Source organism: Mandrillus leucophaeus, unplaced genomic scaffold, assembly GCF_000951045.1.
Source record: "Mandrillus leucophaeus isolate KB7577 unplaced genomic scaffold, Mleu.le_1.0 Scaffold419, whole genome shotgun sequence".
Classification (NCBI taxonomy): Eukaryota; Metazoa; Chordata; class Mammalia; order Primates; family Cercopithecidae; genus Mandrillus; species Mandrillus leucophaeus.
In genome coordinates, this window is record NW_012104465.1 from 2,067,933 (window position 1) to 2,081,972 (window position 14,040).

Genomic DNA, 14,040 nt, shown 5'->3' on the forward strand with positions numbered 1-14,040 from the left:
AGTCTACCCATGGGGTGGTTCACATGCTCGGGTTGGTTTAACTTGGGGCATGGCCCCCACAGGCTCTTGCTGAATATTATGTTGTCCCCTGAGTTCCAATCCTCCAGCACTGCTCATGAAAACCCTGGGCTGTGACTCAATAGCCCAAACGCCTTGTGTCCACACTCAGCCATATTTCTTGGCCCTCTTTTTGTTTTGGTTCCTGAAAAGGTCTTGACTTTACTCACGCCTCTTTGGAGCATCTGAATTCCTCTTACCAAACTGACACCCTGTGGATAATCTTGATCATTGGTGGTGAGGGATACTGCCCAGGGCTGATAATACTGTTCTGCTCACCTGAGGATACCAATGTCATGTTAACTTGCATCCTGTTAGCTAGTGACTGGATACCAGCTTATCATTGCTCCCTAAATTAATTGATTTGTCTTTGTTTACTCACTTTACTGTCCTTGCCATTTCCATAGAGAGATAGAATATTAGAAATACTAGAGCTGGAAGTGTTCTTAGAATACATCTACTCCAACCCTCTCATTTTACAGATGGAGAAACTGGGGCCCAGAAAGGGAAGTGATACCAGTTATTTTTGAATTATTTATTTCACAGGAAGTGTATTGAGTATTTATCATATGCCAAATCCACGGCTAGCATCACAGTCAACGGGGGAGGATAGACATGTGGGCTATTATAGTAAAATCCAAGCTGATGGATGTTATTACATAGGGAAGCACACATTACATAGGGACGCTTTGTTATATAAGGAAGGGGATTATTACATAGGGTCATGGGAACAGAGAGGAGGGGCTCTTACACAGATGGATGGGATGAGGGAAGACTTCCAGAGCAGGTGACACACGAGTTGTTTCCTGAGTAGGAGCTCACCAACTGAAGGGGGTGAGAAAGTTTGGGCAGGTGAAGAAGCTTCTAATTTAATGCATTGCTATGGGCTTCTTTCCAGGGCACCTGCTTCTCATTCTTAATGTTCCAAAATGCGGAGGTGAAGATGAGTGGAGGGAAAAAGGAGATGGATAATAAAAGTCTAAAAGCACGAATGAATGCATGAATGAGTGAATGAATAAAACCCATACTATTAATGTCTTTCATGAGCTGATATGTCATATATGTTAGCTCATTTAATTCTGGCGATATTGTGATTATTCTCATTTGACAGATGAGGCAACTGAAGCTGAGAGAGACTGAATAACTCTCAGGTCATGCAGATAGAGGGAAGTAGAATTCAAATCCAGGCCTGCTGGGCTCTGTAGCTAACTTTTCTACCCTACCCTGATGCTAACTGTTGCCAACCTACTTCAGATATTACATGAAAAAAATCTGAGGGTGGTATTTCACTCGACTCTCCCCTCTTAGTATTATAAGGGAGGGTAATCCTTGCCCCCTACTGACCAGCCACAGAGAGGGGAAGGCTCCCTCCAGCCCTCCCTCCTGCAGAAGAGGCGAATCTTTCCCATCTGCCTAAATTCACATCAGTGAATCAAATGGAGTCTCTGCCAGTAAGCATATTAATGGGGCCTTTCCCAGTCCCTGAATCTGCTGAATCTTCATCTTCACTTGAAGCCAAATGAAGTTTGATTTTTAATTCACCTTGCAGAGTCATAAAGCAAACCAGTGATTGCAGTTAATGCTCAAACTCTGTCTCTTTCCAGGCTTTGCAGCCTGCCTTCCCTCACGGCTGACTCTGCCGAGCTCATGCCGCCTGGCAGGCACATCCCACTGCTTTCCCAGAGCAGTAGTGACCCAGCGGGGCTGCACACTGGAACCACCTGAGGAACTTTAGGAGCACTGAAGCCTGGCCCCCATCCCAGAGGGTCTGATGTCATTGGACTCTGGGCATCCGGATTCTTCGAAGTTCTCCAGGTGGTGTGGGCAGCTGGGGTTGAGAATTATTAGCCCAGGATGCATCCTTACCTGAGGCACTTGGGATTTAAACAGCCTCATGCTCTGAGACATGCTTTTGATGCTGGCTTTCCCTGAACTATGCTCCTCTTTTGAAGATGAATCTTTTGCTTTGTTCTCTTTTGGGGGATCCCCTACTGCCTCAGACTCTCTGGGCCTGAGTCCTACCTTGTCTTTGTCATGCTTCTCCCTCTGCCTACAGATGGCCTGAGTTCTGGGTCTCCAACCGGCTCACAGACCGAAGTGGTACTGCCTTCTGCTTAGTCTTGGATTGCTTCCTATAAAGACACTGGCACACTGTCTTGGGAGCAAGTCTCATGAAAGAAAAACAGTGCCATTTTGGAGGCAGAGAATCTTTGGTGCAAATTCTAGCCTGGACACTCACTGGCTTGTATAACTTCCCTGAGAGCAGTTTTTTCCTCTGTCAAATGGTTGCTACGGCTGTTTATTACCGTGCAATAAACCCACCCAAAACTTAGTGGCTTAATACAACAATATTTATTTTATTAAATATTTATATGATCTTATTAAAATCTTTATTTTCCTGAAGAACCCACGATTTGGACAGGGCTCAGCAGGGACAGCTCATTTTTTGCTCTACTCAGCATCAACACGGGCAGCTTGAAGCCTGGGGCTGGAGTCCTCCAACGCCTTGTTCATCCACATATCTGGCACTGGGATTGCAAAGACTCAAACAGCCAGGGCCAGAGCATTGCTACTGCTTGGGCATCTTTCTCTCTTTCTGTCTCAGCATGGTCTATACAGCATGTGGTTTCAGGGTACCACATTTCTTATATGTTGGCTCAAAGCTCCCAAGGTGTGTGTCTAAGACAGAGCCTGATGGAAGCTGCATCTTTTGTTGCCCAGTGTTGGAGGTCATGAAGCATCCTTTCCACTTCATTCTCTTCATCAAGGCAGCCATAAAGATTCTCCTGGAGTCCAGGGATAAGGATATAGGCTCCACCTCTTGATGAGGATATAACAAGGTTTGTGAAAAGCAGGTGGGATGAGAAAAACATTGTTGCAGCCACTTTGGGAAACCGCAATCTGCTACAATGGGAATAAGAATACTCTATTGTAAAATAGATTTATTTTGGCGATTAAAGAAAAGCATCCTAAACTCTTAACCTAAACCAATTAGCTTTTATTATGAGTAAACCTTTTGCATATATTATCTCACTGAAACCTCATAGCAACTCTGCAAAGTAGGTACTATTTCCTTCTTTTACAGAAGCAAGATACATGGTTCAGAAGCCAGCTCAGGTCATACAATAGTGAGTCACAGGTCTGGGTTTGAAGGCTCTATATGGCTCTGGAGCAGTGGTTCTCAACCCCAGATGGGGGAAGGTAATTTTGTCCCCCAGGAGACATTTGGCAATTTCCAGAGACACTTTTTGGCTGTCACAACTACTGTGGGTGGGGCGAGTGCTACAGGCATCTAACGGGCAGAGGCTAGGGATGCTGCTAAGCATCTCCACAAGGCACAGGACTGCCCCAGAACAAATAATTATCCAGCCTAAAATGTCAGCAGTGCTGAGATTGAGAAACCCTGGTCTAGAGATGATGTTTCAAACCACTCCTTTATTGTAGACATTTCTTAATGTTGGTTCCTACTTTTCCTTCCACCAATTTCATTTGTCATTCCAGCTTCTTTCCTTGAGCAGCCCTTGACTGGTGTTTGTTCTACTGGGTTTGGAATGAATTACAACAACTGAAATTGGGCATGCCCTCCAAGGCACCATCTTGCTCAAGGGAGTTGAATCCAGGTCTAGGAGATGAGCAGTCTCGGGTTGCATTTTTGCTTGGGGTCTACTGGGCTAAGCTTAGCTTTGCTCAGAGAAAGCACATGCTTGTGAGGTGGGAATCTTTTGGGTTGTGAGGCATGTGCTATTTAGGAAAAACACAGGAATAAAGCTGTTTGAAGCTGGTGGCCTAGCTATAAGCCTTTCCTAAGAAAGGCTCTTCACAGAGCTGGTAGGTATGCCTCTCAGCTCCAGGAAGGGTGGAGGCTGAAACAGTGCAATGGGATTCTTTCACATCTGCACTGATGTCCATACAATTTAGTCAGAGGTCAGATGTTTTAAAAGCACTAGAAGTTAACCGTTAGCTTAAAGGTATGTTTTTGTCACCCTCCCCTCCTCTCTCTATTGCTCATGGGCAAGCTGCCTAATGAACATAGCTCAGTTCCATTAGAAGCTGGACAGATACTGGGTGCAGGATGGAGTTAGCCTCTAAAGGCTTTTAGGAAGAGCTAGGAAACTGTGACAAAGGAAGGGCCAATTTACGCCAAGACAATAATTGCATTAATGCTCCGTACTGAGGACTTCATGAATTCTGGATGTGGTCAAGGCCTGGAATGTGAAGTGCATCCTCTAGAATTAAGTCGTTTAATGTGGCCATAACCATGACAGGTGGAGCTAAGTGCAACATCAGGGATCATTGCAGTTTGGGAAATTCTAATGCTGAGACTGTGACCTTGGCCATGCCAGAGGACCTCTGGCAGAGTTGCAACAATGCATCAGTGCTCGCGCCAAGCAAACTTGGCATGAAATCTGGGACATACCACTTACCTGCTGTGTGGTCTTGTGCTAGCTATTTGGCTTCTCTGAGTAACAAAAAACATCAAACACAATGACACAGAAGAGAAGCTCAACGTATGGACATTGCTATCATTATTCTTAATTTAGTTCTGCAGAAGCTGCAAATCTAATATGGAAAGAGAAATTACTGGAGTCATTTCCTTCTCAGGATCTTTGGTAACTGTTTCACTTGTATATCAAAAGGCAGTGACAGCCCTGTGTAAGTTCATGCATATTCTTCATCTAAAGAGAAAGATCCTTAGAGGTCACCAGTCCAATCGCTGCATTTCTCCGTGGGGGAACCCAAAGCCTGGAGGTGTAACAGTGAGCCCATTTCAGCTTGAAGGTTGTGAGATATTATGGTAACAGTCTTCTGATCTAGCCAGGAAGGTGGGAAAATGTGGGAATGCAGCATGTGATTTAGAGATACCACCAGGTTGGAATCTTGGTTTGACCACTTACTATCTATGCTCAACGTATGGACATTGCTATCATTATTCTTAATTTAGTTCTGCAGAAGCTGTAAATCTAATCTGGAAAGAGAAATTACTGGAGTCCCTAGGATTTGAATTTGGAAAGCTGCATGTCACCTCAGGCTTTGGTCCGCTGCCTCTGAATTCCCTTTGCTGCCTATCCTCAAGGAGCTGAAAATCTGAGACCCTTATGGGGTTTGCAGTCAGATACAAGACAATGATAGAGGCCCCAACTGCCCAATAAGGCAACTACTGTCCACATGTAGCTATTGAGATCTCAAAATGCAGCTGATGTAACTGAATATCTGGATTTCAAATTTCATCTAGTTTTAATTATATTTAAATTTAAAAAGTCTTACTAGGTTCAGTTACTGGAAGACTTTTAAGTATGTTTGGAACAAGTTGATATTCAACTTTGACGTTTATGAAATCTAAATGCAGACCAGTTATTTTCATTGAAAACTGAGATGAGCTGTAAGTAAAACACGCATGGCAGATTTTGCAGACTTACAAAAAAGAAGGTAAACTGTCTTGTTAATAATTTATTTTATGCGGATTACATTGGTTACATGTTGAGAACTGATGACATGTTGAAGTATTTTGCATATATTGGGTTAAATAAAATACATTAGTAATCAGCAATTTCATATGTGAAAGGAAATGTCATGATGGGTATGTTGGCTTTTTTCCCCGTTGATGCCAATATACATGTATACAAGTCAGTCAATAAGGTTTGTTCTAAGGGTGAGAGTGTAGATTCCGAATTTACAAAGCTAAAGAGTATTAAAAAAATTTGCATTCTGAAATTAAATAAAACTTTTATAATGGAAAAAATAATTTCACTTTTTAAAAAATTATTTTTTAATTAAGATTTTTTAAAGATACAGGATGTTGACATGTTGCTCAGGTTGCTCTTGAACTCCTGGGTTCAAGCAATCCTCTTACGTCAGCCTTCCAAGTAGCTGGGACTACTGGTGCGTGTCATCATGCCCGGCTCACTTATTTCTTTTTACTTCATTTAAATGCAACTGTTAGAAAACCTAAAATTACGTATATGGCTTGCAGTATAGTTCTATCAGCTACTGCTGATGTAGGCCACCCAGCCAGCTTGAGATCTAGAACCCAGGATGCCTCTCATCTAGGTACGAACAGTTCTGCCGGGAGTCCTGCATTGGGCTTTAGAGCTAACGCTTGAGATGAATAAAGCATGCACTTTTTCTGACTTGTTTCCTTGCCTCTGTGTATGTATCTTCCGTAAGGACCTTGTGGGAAGAGGTGGCTGGTGGGTATTGATGGGGTTTGGATAGCCCTGAATCTCTTTCTTAGTCAAATCCCATCTTAACATTGGCCCTTTAAAGCAACTTTAAAGCAAGTTGCTTTCTCTTTACTGAATGTGTTTGCATTCTTCTGTTGTCCCACCCCTCAAATACCTAGCTTGGTTAGTTTCCTGACTACAGAGACATGGAGTTCTCCATCTTACTCATTCAAAACATATTTCCTTCGAGCTCTAGGGAAAGCCTTCTCATCCAAGTACTTCCAGATCTAGAGAGCTAATCTTTGTTGAGTCTACGCACACCTCTTGGCCCTTGAATAAACTTGAGGCTTGGTGCATTCTGATCTCAGACTTTCTGGGATGCAGTGTCCAGAAAGGCCCTGGAAGCTCTGTTGAGGCCCTAACACATGCCAACTCCTAGTAAAACCTGTGTAGTGAATGAGGAGGGAAGGCAACAGGTGCTGCCACGAGTCAAACAAAGAACAGATGAGCCAGCCTTGCTTCCCAAGTCTAATTTGCACATGGCTTTGTGATATTTAACCAAATGTGGGAAGAGACTAATATTTCTCCTATTTATCCCCAAGTCAGTCCTGAAACATATTAATCAGCAAACTCATTTCCTTCTCAGGATTTTTGGTAACTGTTTCACTTGTATATCGAAAGGCAATGACAGCCCTGTGTAAGTTCATGCATATTCTTCATCTAAAGAGAAAGATCCTTAGAGGTCACCAATCCAATTGCTGTATTCTCCGTGGGGGAACCCAAAGCCTGAAGGTGTAACAGTGAGCCCCTTTCAGCTTGAAGGTTGTGAGATATTATGGTAACAGTCTTCTGATCTAGCCAGGAAGGTGGGAAAATGTGGGGACGCAGCATGTGATTTAGAAAGAGATACCACCAGGTTGGAATCTTGGTTTGACCACTTACTATCTTTGTGTTTCTGAGCAAAAGCCCTTGACTCTCTAATCATCAGCTTCATCATCTGTAACTGGAATGACATAACCTACTTCCTGGGTTTGTTGGCAAGAACACAGAACCTGACATATAGTAAGTGCTCAGTCACTGGTAGCTCTCAATCCTCTGAGCTACCATAAAACCCAATATGTCTGTTAGTGGTTGGCTTATGAGCTCCTGAGAAATTAGAAATCTATGAATTCCCCATATTTCTCATCATCTTTTTCTTTATTTTAATAGATCATTGAAGCAAATCCTTCAGATTTTTCACCCTTTTCTAATATTCTTAGTCAGTGATGGCAATGGAACCCCAGCTTCGATGTCATTCCTTGGGCTTATGGGAAGAGAGGAGACGAGATAAACTTCAAGTCCTGAATTGATCAATAACTATATTCATTCTTGCTCTGATCCTTGTCCACATGAACTTTTGACAGGAAGAAGCAGACGCAACAGAGGTAGTGTTTGGGTGGGACACTATTAAGCCAACAAAATAAATGGCCTAGGATGTGGTTGTTAGCTCTTCATAGGTTTCCTCAAAATTAGGGAAATTCTATACCCTATACCCTGGATCATGGCAGGAAATACATCATTATCTATAATTTTAGGGCTTGCTCTGCTGAAAGCAGCTTGGTTGAAAGTGGAAAGCTTGATCATAAATCTAGTTTTGGATTTTTAAGCATGAAATAATGGCCACTTGCTGAGAAAGCGTGAGGTTGTTTTTATTTTTAATGCTCACCTCAATTGAGAAGTGTCTTCGTGCAGAAGATATGCAGTGTAGACAGGAGACCCAATTTCAATTCTGGACTCTACTAGCAACTTTCTCTGTGACCTTGGAGAAATATTGGCTGTGTATCCTATAGACATTGATCCTTTATTCTGCACCCTGTTCAGTAGTGGGGGCTTTATGCAATCTTGCTTCTTATCACAGCTGTAAAGCTAACTAACTAGCTCGATGACACAAGGCTGGTAAATAATGTCATACGCAGGATGAGATTGGAACCCAAGCTTTCTGGTTCCTGAAGCCCATGTCCATCCCACTGTGTCATATTTCATCTGCAGAAGACAAAGTCTGGAAGGACTTAGAAAAAGAATCATGGAAATATGGGGGGCTGGGGAAAGTTTAAACGCATAAAGTCAAGGTAAGTTTGGAAGTAGATGTGTATCTCGAGTCCAGGGTCAGAAAACTGCCTCAGAAGCCCATGCCCCAGAGAGCTGTGTCCATGGCTGTTTCTCACTCTTTGTGTTCCCATAGGCCATTAGTGAGTTTCAGCCTCCAGCCATGTCTGTGAGTAGCAGCAAGGGCAGCAGGCTGATGTGCCTTACACTGATAGTGTCTCTTTTCTGATTAGTATTGGCCACACTTCTTTCATTATGTATGTCCTTTCTGTTCCTTCATTCGCCAAACCTTTGGTCTCTATGTTGCAAGCACTGGACTACAGACCTGGACCACCAGTAATCCCAGGTCTCTTCTGGGTTGGATAGAAGGCAGATCCTCTGGGTACTCCATACACTGTTCTTTCCAGGCTTCAGCATTGGAACTTTTTCCCATTGCTGGCTTTTATCACTACCTCTAACTCCATCCCATGCCCTTGTTTTAGGTTCTTTCTGTTGGTTTATTGGTGCCTGATCTGTTGAGGCTGCTCTGATAGTTATATTCTATGGATGTGCCATTCTTCTCCACATCTGGCTTCTCTCTTTGCCCCCATAACCAGCAGCAGGGGGCTAAAACAGAGGACAATGGATTGTTCCAAATCCAGGCAGTTTGTCAAAAGTGAAGACATGGCCCAGAAGGGTGACTTAAAAAACAGAGAAGACATGGAGATTATAAGGAAATGACCCACATGAACCATTCCTGTAAGGGAGAGGAGCAATGGGGATGGGGTTTCCAAAACTGGAGGTCTCAGAACTCCAAACAGACTACCTGAGATAAAGGGTATTATTGTTACTCCGAGTGCCCAGGTGGGCCTGTTACTAAGATTGGGAGCACTTACTGAGATAGGTAACTCCATGTCCTTCAGTTTGGGGCCGAGGACTATGGAGGACTTTTGAAAGATGCATTGTGAAGAAGGAAATTAAAAGAAAGCTACTGATGATCATCTCAGACAGATATAAGCAGATATATGTGTGTCTGTGTACATATGTACATATATAATTTTATACTTTTAAAATTTATACTTTTATAATTTTAAAATTATATACACATATAATTTTTTAAAGAAAAAAGGCAGTATAGCAGTTATAAGTATGATCTGATGAGCTATTGAATCAGATTCTATTGAAATATCACTCCTGCAACTTATATGCTGGTTAACTTTGGACAAATCACATAATCTCTTTGTGTCTCCAGTTCCCCATTGGTAGATAATATGGTTTGGCTGTGGCTCCACCCAAATCTCATCTTGAACTGTAGCTCCCACATCCCCGTGTGTTGTGGGAGGGACCTGGTGGGAGATAAGTGAATCATGGGGGCGGGTCTTTCCTGTGCTGCTCTTGTGATAGTGAATTAAGTCTCACAAGATCTGATGGTTTTATAAAGGAGAGTTCTCCTGCACAAGCGCTCTTGCCGGCCACCATGCAAGATGTCCCTCTGCTCTTCCTTCGTCTTTTGCCATGACTGTGAGGCCTCCCCAGCCATGTGGAGCTGTGAGTCCATTACACCTCTTTCCTTTATAAATTAGCCAGTCTCGGGGATGTCTTTATTAGCAGTGTGAGAACAGACTAATACAGTAGATGACAACATTAATGACACCCACTTCACAGGGTTGTGGAGAGCATTGAACAAGGTGATATACTTGTGCACGTCTCTCTCCCCATCTCTCTCTCTACCTCTATCTCTGCCTCTGTATGTACACAACACCCAGCCCATAGTAAGTCCTGAACAAATGCTTGCTATTGCCATTACATGATTCTGGAACTTCACTAAATTTACCATGACTTCTATTTTTTGTCACTTCCCCTCTGCATACCTTGCCTCCTTCCCTCCAAAGTGTAGCAGTAAATACCATATCATAAGAAGGGTCCTAGCCTTGTCTGTAGATGCAGTGAGGTAGAAAAATCAATGTGTCCCACTGAGCCAGGAGGATGGGGTCAAAGAAGCCCAAAGCAATAGGGTGAATTTAGCGGTGGGGTGCTCCCTAAAACGGTAGTGATCCTCTGGGAGCATTGGATGGAAGAGGGGAGACGTCTGGGATCCCCTCTGAGCCAGAGACAGAGTCCTGTGACACAATCATCATTCCATCCCTAACAGGGTCCCTAACTGAGGCCCCTTTACACCCTGATCAGGAAGGTCCTAGTGTTTCCTCTAAAGCTTCATGCACATTCCACAGCATTTCTAGCCTGCACCTAATTCCAGCTAATTAGAGCAGGGGAAAGCACTACCTCCTCTGAAGATCACCATCTTGCTATGTCTGGCAGTTCACCACCACTTACCCTCACTCAACATCAGTTTTATAATCTCATAATGGGTTTTTCTAAAATTCACAAGCACTTAAAGACCTCAAAACTATAAAAAATCTAAGGTTTCTTTGGACGCTATCGAATCTCAGGAGAGAATCACAAAGAAAAATTCTTGGCTACTGTGTAATCCCTAAAAGCAGCTGTATCCAAATTTATCAACAAAATGTTTATAATCTTGAAGATGTAGTGTAGTTCTTTAAATAAAAGATTTATAAGATAAATTTCAGTTATTTTCTCTACTTTAGTAATAGATATATCTAATTAAATACTTGAAAGTTCATTTAATTTTTAATTCAGGAAGTCATTCATGATTGAGGCAATTTAAACAACTCAGGAAAAACCTCAAAACCTGATGAAATTCCATTAGCTATGTGGATACTCTAATGGTACATTTAATGTTGAATTATGATGATTCTCTGTTGAGATACCTATGCAGTCTATCAATTCCCTTTTGGGAATTCATGCTTTTAGCTTTTAATGATTGATTCGGTTGATTAGATGGATACAATACAGTTATCAAGGTTACCTTTTATAGTTCACTCCTCAGAGGAAGAACATTTGCTCTGGCCTTCCGTTGAAATTCAGTGGTCCCATAGAGCTTACATAAGCATGGTTCCTCTTAGAACTGCCCTGTGGGTTTGTGTTTTGCCACCTTCATGGCATATGATGGAGGGCGCGGAGACATCCCTTTTTGGGGGAGTGAGGCACGATTGGGAGTTGCTTCCAGTCTGTTTCTAAAATCAGGGATATAGCAACTCCAACCATCTGTCAACCAACCATATGCGAGGTCCCGTGATCTCAGTCTGAATTTTTTCATGAAGGTCACCTTTCCCTTTAACAGAGAGAGATTCACAGGGCTGGAGGAACACTGGCGATCATGTAGCCCATTGCCTTTATTTCACCAATGAGGAAACAAGCCCAGAGAGGGCAGATGGTTTTCCCAGAGTTTCAGAGCTATGGAAGGACTGAAATACAGGTGCTCCACTTGCCCATCTCATGCTTTTTCTACCATGCCTTATTACGTCTGTGCTCCTAAGGACCAAGAGTAGTGCAGACTGCACCAGACCTTATGATTTGATTCTCATGTTCTAGGGGTGGAGTGGGAGAGACATACGGTGGAAAAGGAGGGAAGTTGTTAAAAGGAAAAGTAGTGTCAGACATAGTGTCTGTCTACCCTCAAGGATCTCTTTTATAACCTTAATAGAGAAGCAGTACAAATATACTCGAAGCAATTAGGAGAACATTATAAGACAATATATAATTAGGTGCTAAATTACATGGTACAGAGAATGGAGAAAGCTTTATATATTGTAAGAGCCTAGAAGTCTTTATGAAGGGGTTGGGCACATAAAGTTGCTTTGAATCTTGAAAGCATATAGTTTATTGAACAGATGAGGGTTTCTTCTGTATGTTAGAAATAGCTTGAGATTTTGATGTGGCTCTGGAGTCATACAGCCTTGAGAAGCTTACAGAAATATTTCAAGCCTCAGCTTCCTTATCTATTAAGTGGGAATAAAGTACAATCATTGAGAGAAGGTTTGTCTAAACAGAAATATTCAACTGTAGTCAGAGGAGTTAAACTGAACTTCTCACACAAGGAACATTGGACGGGGAGGCAAAGACTATATGTTTCCCTAATATTTTCTTTACTTCAGACCCATAGGACTAGGTCCTGTTGCAGCTCACTCTTATTTATGAGGGAAGGACCAGCAAACAGCAAGTTACTACAGGCTTTTTTTTTTTTTTTTTTTTTCTTTTTTGTTTTACTTTAAGTTCTGGGATACATGTGCATTAGGTGCAGGTTTGTTACATAGATATACATGTACCATGGTGGTTTGCTGCACCTATCAACCCGTCATCTAGGTTTTAAGCCCTGCGTACATTAGGTATTTGTCCTAATGCTTTCCCTCCCCTTTCCCCCCACCCCTGACAGGCCCCAGTGTGTGATGTTCCTCTCCCTGTGTCCATGTGTTCTCATTGTTCAACTCCCACTTACGAGTGAGAACATGCGGTATTTGGCTTTCTGTTCCTGTGTTAGTTTGCTGAGGATGATGGTTTCCAGCTTCATTCATGTCTCTGCAAAGGACATGGACTCATTCTTTTTCGTGGCTGCATGGTATTCCATGGTGTATATGTGCCATATTTTCTTTATCCAGTCTATCATTGATGGGCATTTAAGTTGGTTCCAAGTTTTGCCATTGAAAATAGTGCTGCAATAAACATACGTGTGCAAGTGTCTTTATACCCAAAGGATTATAAATCATTCTACAGGCTTTTTAAATCTGAGGGTATTTAGTCTTCACCTATCCCTTCATCTATATATGGTGCTCTGTAATCTTGATATGCCTTTGATTCGTTGAGGCTCCTCCAGGGGTTGGGATGAGAGGGCCATGTGATATCACTGGTGCACAGTATGGAAAGAGCTCAAATCTATCTGGAAACCTTTTAGTCTTTGTGAGAAGGCATCATCTTTGTGAGAAGTGATCTTCCATCTTGTCACCTCTTCAGTAACTTGTATGACTTAAATACACAGGAAAGAGGTAAGATTATTGGATGAAACCTCCAAGGAGAAGAATATATGAAGAGATGGTGAAATTGCTTGGTTGACTTGGTGCTTCCTTGTCTCCTGATGGCTCTTGGTATGGGATGTGAATGTGGAGACGAACTTGGAGTGAAATGTGAAGATGACATGAAAGCATGTAAACTGGAAAAAGAGGGTGAAACGTTACAGTGTTATTCGTATATGCATTGATAAAACATGTTCTGTTTAGTTCCACTTTGGTGTTTCATTGCTCACTCCCATAATGTAGGTGAACACAATGTAGACAAAAGCAATTCTGAAAATTCTGACAACCAGACCAGTTTTGTTCATCTCCTCATAACTCATAGCTTCCACAAGCCATTGGCTGCTAAAAGAAAGGAAGGCTTTTAGCAGAAGAAACACCTAGTTCTTAGGGTCGTGTGATAGAGAAGTGAAATAGGAGTATAAAGTGTCTGTCATAGAGCCTGGAATGCAGTAAATATATAATAAATGGATATCTATTTCCTAGACTGCAGTTTCCTGAGATGTGTGTGGCTTACTTAAAGCCAAAATGAACTACAACAACCACTAGTTTCCATTGATAGGATGACCCTGCCTCTGACTTCAGGTCTATGCACTGGACAGAAAGGTCTTCCCTGAGAAAGAGACTCCACCTGGTCAAGAAAAGGGTGGGGTTTGAGGGTAAGAAGAGAGTTGATGAGATCCACCCTTAGTCGTGGAACAGAAAAGCAAACCATTTACTGCCAGCCACTAAGAAATGGAGTTAGGGACATAGAAAAGGAGTACATTGTAGGATTCTGGGAGATTTGTCTCTTCTCCTTGTTGGCTTTGGTTCTTGATGTCTGTGTTTCCATC